Source organism: Heterodontus francisci, chromosome 29, assembly GCF_036365525.1.
Source record: "Heterodontus francisci isolate sHetFra1 chromosome 29, sHetFra1.hap1, whole genome shotgun sequence".
Taxonomy (NCBI): Eukaryota; Metazoa; Chordata; class Chondrichthyes; order Heterodontiformes; family Heterodontidae; genus Heterodontus; species Heterodontus francisci.
The window spans coordinates 980,408-989,400 of NC_090399.1; positions in this window are offsets into that span (position 1 = coordinate 980,408).

Consider the following 8,993-nt stretch of genomic DNA (forward strand, 5'->3'; position numbering starts at 1 on the left):
ACTATTTACATACTGCTCTAGAAAACCCTCCTGGATGCTCCTTACAAATTCTGCTCCATCTAGACCTCTAACACTAAGTGAATCCCAGTCAATGTTGGGAAAATTAAAATCTCCTATCACCACCACCCTGTTGTTCCTACATCTTTCCATAATCTGTTTACATATTTGTACCTCTATCTCACGCTCGCTGTTGGGAGGCCTGTAGTACAGCCCCAACATTGTTACCGCACCCTTCCTATTTCTGAGTTCTGCCCATATTGCCTCACTGCTCGAGTCCTCCATAGTGCCCTCCTTCAGCACAGCTGTGATATCCTCTTTGACCAGTAATGCAACTCCTCCACCCCTTTTACCTCCCTCTCTATCCCGCCTGAAGCATCGATATCCTGGGATATTTAGTTGCCAATCATGCCCTTCCCTCAACCAAGTCTCAGTAATAGCAATAACATCATACTCCCAGGTACTAATCCAAGCCCGAAGTTCATCTGCCTTACCTACTACACTTTTTGCATTAAAACAAATGCACCTCAGACCACCAGTCCCTTTGCGTACATCATCAGCTCCCTTCCTACTCTTCCCTTTAGTCACGCTGACTTCATTATCTAGTTCCTTACAGGCTTTAGTTACTACCTCCTTACTGTCCACTGACCTCCTCATTTGGTTCCCATCCCCCTGCCATATTAGTTTAAACCCTCCCCAATAGCGTTAGCAAAAGCACGCCCAAGGACATTGGTTCCAGTCCGGCCCAGGTGTAGACCGTCCAATTTGTAATAGTCCCACCTCCCCCAGAACCGGTCCCAATGTCCCAAAAATCTGAACCCCTCCCTCCTGCACCATCTCTCAAGCCACGCATTCATCCTGACTATTCTTTCATTTCTACTCTGACTATCACGTGGCAGCTTTTGCGAGGAGCAGCCTTGATAGAACGGGGTGCGGAGCGGACTTTCAGCTGAGCGGTCAATTTCAGTAAGTTACAAGTTAATCCCTTTTTTGTTTCGGAGGACCGGGGACTGCTGGGTAGGGGAAAACTATTTATTTGGGCAGTTTTAAAATCTTTGTCTTTTGCGAGGAGCAGCCTTGATAGAACGGGGTGCGGAGCGGACTTTCAGCTGAGCGGTCAATTTCAGTAAGTTACAAGTTAATCCCTTTTTTGTTTCGGAGGACCGGGGACTGCTGGGTAGGGGAAAACTATTTATTTGGGCAGTTTTAAAATCTTTGTCTTTTGCGAGGAGCAGCCTTGATAGAACGGGGTGCGGAGCGGACTTTCAGCTGAGCGGTCAATTTCAGTAAGTTACAAGTTAATCCCTTTTTTGTTTCGGAGGACCGGGGACTGCTGGGTAGGGGAAAACTATTTATTTGGGCAGTTTTAAAATCTTTGTCTTTTGCGAGGAGCAGCCCTGATAGAACGGGGTGCGGAGCGGACTTTCAGCTGAGCGGTCAATTTCAGTAAGTTACAAGTTAATCCCTTTTTTGTTTCGGAGGACCGGGGACTGCTGGGTAGGGGAAAACTATTTATTTGGGCAGTTTTAAAATCTTTGTCTTTTGCGAGGAGCAGCCTTGATAGAACGGGGTGCGGAGCGGACTTTCAGCTGAGCGGTCAATTTCAGTAAGTTACAAGTTAATCCCTTTTTTGTTTCGGAGGACCGGGGACTGCTGGGTAGGGGAAAACTATTTATTTGGGCAGTTTAAAAATCTTTGTCTTTTGCGAGGAGCAGCCTTGATAGAACGGGGTGCGGAGCGGACTTTCAGCTGAGCGGTCAATTTCAGTAAGTTACAAGTTAATCCCTTTTTTGTTTCGGTGGACCGGGGACTGCTGGGTAGGGGAAAACTATTTATTTGGGCAGTTTTAAAATCTTTGTCTTTTGCGAGGAGCAGCCTTGATAGAACGGGGTGCGGAGCGGACTTTCAGCTGAGCGGTCAATTTCAGTAAGTTACAAGTTAATCCCTTTTTTGTTTCGGAGGACCGGGGACTGCTGGGTAGGGGAAAACTATTTATTTGGGCAGTTTTAAAATCTTTGTCTTTGCGAGGAGCAGCCTTGATAGAACGGGGTGCGGAGCGGACTTTCAGCTGAGCGGTCAATTTCAGTAAGTTACAAGTTAATCCCTTTTTTGTTTCGGAGGACCGGGGACTGCTGGGTAGGGGAAAACTATTTATTTGGGCAGTGGCAGTACCCGAGACACTACACGTGCAGTGTCTCCCACCCACCCTCCTCCTCTAACCAAAAAAAAGGACTCTAGGGTGTTGATAAGGTAAGCTTTTTATTTATTTAAAACTTCAGTCCGTCGGATTGCTAAGCAAACAAGTTTTGACTTTTTTTTCGTTTGGTTTTTCAGTAGATTTATTGGGAATCTAGAATAGTGGGAATGGAGGTAAAGGCAGTTGTATGTTCCTCCTGCAGAATGTGGGAGGTAGGGGTCGCCAAGAGTGTCCCTGCTGACTGCATCTGCGGGAAGTGCACCCAACTCCAGCTCCTCGCAGACCGCGTTAGGGAACTGGAGCTGGAGCTGGATGAACTTCGGATCATTCGGGAGGCGGAGGGGATTATTGACAGGAGTTATAGGGAGGCAATCACACCTCAGGTAAAAGAAGTAGGTAGATGGGTTACCGTCAGGGGAAGGAAAGGGAACCAGCAGGCAGTGCAGGGATCCCCTGTGGCCGTTTCCCTCAACAACAGGTATACCGTTTTGGATACTGTTGGGGGGGACGACTTACCAGGGGTAAGCAATGGGGTGCAGGTCTCTGGCACAGAGTCTGTCCCTGTTGCTCAGAAGGGAAAAGGGAAGAGGAGCAGAGCATTAGTCATTGGGGACTCCATAGTTAGGGGAACAGATAGGAGGTTCTGTGGGAACGAGAGAGACTCACGGTTGGTGTGTTGCCTCCCAGGTGCCAGGGTACGTGATGTCTCCGATCGTGTTTTTGGGATCCTTAAGGGGGAGGGGGAGCACCCCCAAGTCGTGGTCCACATAGGCACCAACGACATAGGTAGGAAGAGAGATGGGGATTTAAGGCAGAAATTCAGGGAGCTAGGGTGGAAGCTTAGAGCGAGAACAACCAGAGTTGTTATCTCTGGGTTGTTGCCTGTGCCACGTGCTAGCGAAGAGAGGAATAGGGAGAGAGAGGAGTTGAACACGTGGCTGCAGGGATGGTGTAGGAGGGAGGGTTTTGGTTTCCTGGATAATTGGGGCTCTTTCTGGGGTAGGTGGGACCTCTACAAACAGGATGGTCTTCACCTGAACCAGAGGGGTACCAATATCCTGGGGGGGAGATTTGCTAGCGCTCTTCGGGGGGGTTTAAACTAAATCAGCAGGGGAATGGGAACCTAAATTGCAGTGCCAGTGTACAGGTTGTTGAGAGTAGTGAGGTAGGGGATAAGGTTACAGGGACGCAAGAGGGCACTGGCAAGCAAGAACTTGGTTTAAAGTGTGTCTACTTCAATGCCAGGAGCATCCGGAATAAGGTGGGTGAGCTTGCAGCATGGGTTGGTACCTGGGATCCTGATGTTGTGGCCATTTCGGAGACATGGGTAGAGCAGGGGCAGGAATGGATGTTGCAGGTTCCGGGATTTAGATGTTTCAGAAAGAACAGAGAAGAGGGTAAAAGAGGGGGGGGATGTGGCATTGTTAATCAAGGAAAGTATTACAGCGGCAGAAAGGACGTTTGAGGACTCGTCTACTGAGGTAGTATGGGCCGAGGTTAGAAACAGGAGAGGAGAGGTCACCCTGTTGGGAGTTTTCTATAGACCTCCGAATAGTTCCAGAGATGTAGAGGAAAGGATAGCGAAGATGATTCTCGACAGGAGCGAGAGTAACAGGGTAGTGGTTATGGGGGACTTTAACTTTCCAAATATTGACTGGAAATACTATAGTTCGAGTACTTTAGATGGGTCTGTTTTTGTCCAGTGTGTGCAGGAGGGTTTTCTGACACAGTATGTGGACAGGCCAACCAGGGGCGATGCCACATTGGATTTGGTACTGGGTAATGAACCCGGCCAGGTGTTCGATTTAGATGTAGGTGAGCACTTTGGCGATAGTGATCACAATTCGGTTAGGTTTACCTTAGCGATGGGCAGGGACAGGTATATACCGCAGGGCAAGAATTATAGCTGGGGGAAAGGAAATTATGACGCGATTAGGCAAGATTTAGGATGTGTAGGATGGGGAAGGAAACTGCAGGGGATGGGCACAAACGAAATGTGGAGCTTATTCAAGGAGCAGCTAATGCGTGTCCTTGATAAGTATGTACCTGTCAGGCAGGGAGGAAGTTGTCGAGCAAGGGAGCCGTGGTTTACTCAAGAAGTTGAAGCGCTTGTCAAGAGGAAGAGGGCGGCTTATGTTAGGATGAGACGTGAAGGCTCAGTTAGGGCGCTTGAGAGTTACAAGCTAGCCAGGAAGGATCTAAAGGGAGGGCTAAGAAGAGCAAGGAGAGGACACGAGAAGTCATTGGCGGATAGGATCAAAGAAAACCCTAAGGCTTTCTATAGGTATATCAGGAATAAACGAATGATAAGAGTTAGAACAGGGCCAATCAAGGATAGTAGTGGGAAGTTGTGTGCGGAATCAGAGGAGATAGGGGAAGCGTTAAATGAATATTTTTCGTCAGTATTTACAGTAGAGAAAGAAAATGTTGCCGAGGAGATTACTGAGATACAGCCTACTAGGCTAGATGGGATTGAGATTCACAAGGAGGAGGTGTTAGCAATTTTGGAAAGAGTGAAAATAGATAAGTCCCCTGGGCCAGATGGGATTTATCCTAGGATTCTCTGGGAAGCCAGGGAGGAGATTGCAGAGCCGTTGTTGTTGATCTTTAAGTCGTCATTGTCGACAGGAGTAGTGCCGGAGGACTGGAGGATAGCAAATGTTGTCCCCTTGTTCAAGAAGGGGAGTAGAGACAGCCCTGGTAATTATAGACCTGTGAGCCTTACTTCGGTTGTGGGTAAAATGTTGGAAAAGGTTATAAGAGACAGGATTAATAATCATCTTGAAAAGAATAAGTTAATTTGCGATAGTCAGCACGGTTTTGTGAAAGGTAGGTCGTGCCTCACAAACCTTATTGAGTTTTTCGAGAAGGTGACCAAACAGGTGGATGAGGGTAAAGCCGTGGATGTGGTGTATATGGATTTCAGTAAGGCGTTTGATAAGGTTCCCCACGGTAGGCTATTGCAGAAAATACGGAAGTATGGGGTTGAAGGTGATTTAGAGCTTTGGATCAGAAATTGGCTAGCTGAAAGAAGACAGAGGGTGGTGGTTGATGGCAAATGTTCATCCTGGAGTTTAGTTACTAGTGGTGTACCGCAAGGTTCTGTTTTGGGGCCACTGCTGTTTGTCATTTTTATAAACGACCTGGATGAGGGTGTAGAAGGGTGGGTTAGTAAATTTGCGGATGACACGAAGGTCGGTGGAGTTGTGGATAGTGTCGAAGGGTGTTGTAGGGTACAGAGGGACATTGATAGGCTGCAGAGCTGGGCTGAGAGATGGCAAATGGAGTTTAATGCGGAGAAGTGTGAGGTGATTCACTTTGGAAGGAGTAACAGCAATGCAGAGTACTGGGCTAATGGGAAGATTCTTGGTAGTGTAGATGAGCAGAGAGATCTTGGTATCCAGGTACATAAATCCCTGAAAGTTGCTACCCAGGTTAATAGGGCTGTTAAGAAGGCATATGGTGTGTTAGCCTTTATTAGTAGGGGGATCGAGTTTCAGAGCCACGGGGTCATGATGCAGCTGTACAAAACTCTGGTGAGGCCGCACCTGGAGTATTGCGTGCAGTTCTGGTCACCGCATTATAGGAAGGATGTCGAAGCTTTGGAAAGGGTGCAGAGGAGATTTACTAGGATGTTGCCTGGTATGGAAGGAAGGCCTTACGAGGAAAGGCTGAGGGACTTGGGGTTGTTTTCGTTAGAGAGAAGGAGGAGGAGAGGTGACTTAATAGAGACATATAAGATAATCAGAGGGTTGGACAGGGTGGATAGTGAGAGTCTTTTTCCTCGGATGGTGATGGCAAACACGAGGGGACATAGCTTTAAGTTGAGGGGTGAAAGATATAGGACAGATGTCAGAGGTAGTTTCTTTACGCAGAGAGTAGTAGGGGCGTGGAACGCCCTGCCTGCAACAGTAGTAGACTCGCCAACTTTAAGGGCATTTAAGTGGTCATTGGATAGACATATGGATGAAAATGGAATAGTGTAGGTCAGATGATCGGCGCAACATCGAGGGCCGAAGGGCCTGTACTGCGCTGTAATATTCTAATTCTAATTCTAATTCTAATTCTAACTGGTAGCAATCCTGACATTACTACCTCTGAGGTCCTACTTTTTAACTTGGCTCCTCACTCCCTAAATTCTGCTTGTAGGACCTCATCCCTTTTTTTACCTATATCATTGGTGCCTATCTGCACAACGACAACTGGCTGTTCACCCACCCCCTTCAGAATGTTCTGCAGCCGATCTGAGACATCCTGACCCATGCACCTGGGAGGCAGGTTTTCGACCACAGAACCGCCTATCTACTCCCCTTACAATCGAATCCCCTATGACTATCGCCCTTCCACTCTTTTTCCCGCCCTTCCGAACAGCAGAGCCAGCCACGGTGCCATGAACCTGGCTCCTGCTGCCTTCCCCTGGTGAGCCATCTCTCTCAACAGTATCCAAAACGTATACCTGTTTTGGAGGGAGATGACCGCAGGGGACACCTGCACTGCCTTCCTGCTCTTTCTCTGACTTTTGGTCACCCATTCCCTTTCTCCCTCAGCAATCCTAATCTGCGGTGTGGCCAATTCGCTAAAAGTGCTATCCACGACCTCCTCAGCATCGCGGATGCTCCAAAACGAGTCCATTCGCAGCTCCAGAGCCGTCATGTGGTCTAACAAGAGCTGCAGCTGGACACACTTCCTGCATGTGAAGGAGTCAGGGACATCAGCCGTGTCCCTGAGCTCCCACATTGAGCAAGATGAGCATAACACGGGTCTGAGATCTCCTGCCATTTTTAATCTTAAGCTTAACTTTGATAAATAAAAAAGGAACGACAAGTTTTTACCAATCTCACGATAAAAAAAAGAGAAATAGAAAAAGCCTTACCTTATCTACACACCACCGAGTCCTTTTTTTTGGTTAGAGGAGGAGGGCGGGTGGGAGACACGACAGGTGTAGTGTCTCGGGTTCAGAAACAGCCCAAGTATATAGGTTTTTACTTACCCAGCAGCCCCCTGGTCCACCGAAAACAAAAGGAAAATTAACTTTAACTTGAAACTGACCTTCTCAGCTGATCACTCGCTCGCACTCTCTGCTTCTGAATAAGCTGCTGCAATGAAAGGCAAGTTATTTCAAACAGCCCAAATATATAGGTTTTTACTTACCCAGCAGCCCCCTGGTCCGCAGAAAACAAAAGGAAAATTAAGTTTAAGTTGAAACTGACCTTCCCAGCTGATCACTCGCTCAGCACTCTCTGCTTCCGAATAAGCTGCTGCAATGAACGCAATCAAACAGCCGCCCCCAATCTAAATTCTTCAGTTCCTGCCTAATATTGTTATAATTAGCCTTCCCCCAATTTAGCACCTTCACCCGAGGACTACTCTTATCCTTATCCACAAGAACCTTAAAACTTATGGAATTATGGTCACTGCTCCCGAAATGCTCCCCCACTGAAACTTCGACCACCTGGCCAGGCTCATTCCCCAATACCAGGTCCAGAATGGCCCCAGCCCTAGTTGGACTACCTACATACTGTTTCAAGAATCCCTCCTGGATGCTCCTCACAAATTCTGACCCATCCAAGCCCCTGGCACTAAGTGAGTCCCAATCAATATAGGGGAAGTTAAAATCACCCACCACCACAACCCTGTTACCTTTACATCTTTCCAAAATCTGTCTACATATCTGCTCCTCTACCTCTCGCTGGCTGTTGGGAGGCCTGTCGTAAACCCCCAACATCGTGACTACATCATTCCTATTCCTGAGCTCTACCCATATTGCCTCGCTGCATTATCCCTCTGAGGTGTCCTCCCGCAGTACAGCTGTGATAGTCTCCTTGACCAGTAATGCAACTCCCCCACCCCTTTTACATCCCCCTATATCCCGCCTGAAGCTTCTAAATCCTGGAACATTTAGCTGCCAATCCTGTCCTTCCCTCAACCAAGTCTCTGTAATAGCAACAACATCATAGTTCCAAGTACTAATCCAAGCTCTAAATTCATCTGCCTTACCTGTTATACTTCTCGCATTGAAACAAATGCACTTCAGACCACCAGTCCCGCTGTGCTCAGCAATATCTCCCTGCCTACTCTTCCTCTTAGTCTTACTGGCCTTATTTCCTATGTCCTCCACATTTACTTCGCTAGCTGTCCTACTGCTCTGGTTCCCACCCCCTTGCCACACTAGTTTCAACCCTCCCGAGTGACGCTAGCAAACCTTGTAGCCAGGATATTAGTGCCCTTTCAGTTTAGATGCAACCCGTCCTTCTTGTACAGGTCCCATCTGTCCCTGAAGAGAGCCCAATGGCCCAGATACCTGAAACCCTCCCTTCGACACTAGCTGCTCAGCCGCGAGTTTAGCTGCACTATCTTCCTATTTCTAGCCTCACTGGCACGTGGCACAGGGAGTAATCCAGAGATTACAACCCAAGAGGTCCTGTTTTTTTTTTAACTTACTACCTAACTCCCTGAACTCCCCTGCAGGACCTCATCACTCTTCCTGTATAAAAAACTTACCTCGGGGATTTGCGGCCTACATTCTCGGAGAAGACTCGGAGGGCAGAGTTCCGGACCGGTAAGTATAAAAAACTTACCTCAGGGATTCACGGCTTACATTCACGGAGAAGACTTGGAGGGCAGAGTTCCAGACCGGTAAGAAGAAAAACCTTACCTCGGGTAAAAAAAACTGAAATTGACGTCACAGGAAAGGGGTGACCTGATTGGTTTGTTTGGGATTTTCGACTGAATTTGAAAATAAAACATTGATTAAAATTTATTAAAACCCTAATTAACTAATTATTTAGTAGAGTAACTA